The sequence below is a fragment of the Octopus bimaculoides genome, chromosome 27 (assembly GCF_001194135.2).
Source record: "Octopus bimaculoides isolate UCB-OBI-ISO-001 chromosome 27, ASM119413v2, whole genome shotgun sequence".
Taxonomy (NCBI): domain Eukaryota; kingdom Metazoa; phylum Mollusca; class Cephalopoda; order Octopoda; family Octopodidae; genus Octopus; species Octopus bimaculoides.
Window position 1 is genome coordinate 4,735,115 of NC_069007.1, and position 590 is coordinate 4,735,704.

Here is a 590-nt window from a genome sequence, read left to right on the forward strand (position 1 = left end):
ATTGAGCGAAAACACCTAAAGCTCCACGAGGCTCCGGCAGGGGATGGTGGCGAACCCTGCTGTACTCTTTCACCACAGCTTTCTCTCACTCTTACTTCCTGTTTCTGTTGTGCCTGTAATTCAAAGGGTCAGCCTTGTCACACTCTGTGTCACGCTGAATATCCTCAAGAACTACGTTAAGGGTACACGTGTCTGTGGAGTGCTCAGCCACTTGCACGTTAATTTCACGAGCAGGCTGTTCCGTTGATCGGATCAACTGGAACCCTCGATGTCGTAAGCGACGGAATGCCAACAACAACAGGAGTCTGTACGAAATACTCGGTCACACATACACACGAACACGCACACGCATCTACATTTTTTTTACTTGTTTCAGTCATCGGACTGCGGCCTTGCTGGTGTTCTGACTTGAAGATTATAGTGGAGCAAATCGTGTGCGATTCTTAAGTCTGGTACTTATTCCACCGATCTCTTTGGCTTAATTGCAAAATTAACAGAGACATAACTCAAGCTAAAACCGGTTGCCCATCGGTAGTGTAATGGGGAGAGAAACACAGACAAAAAGAAGCACACACACACACACACACACA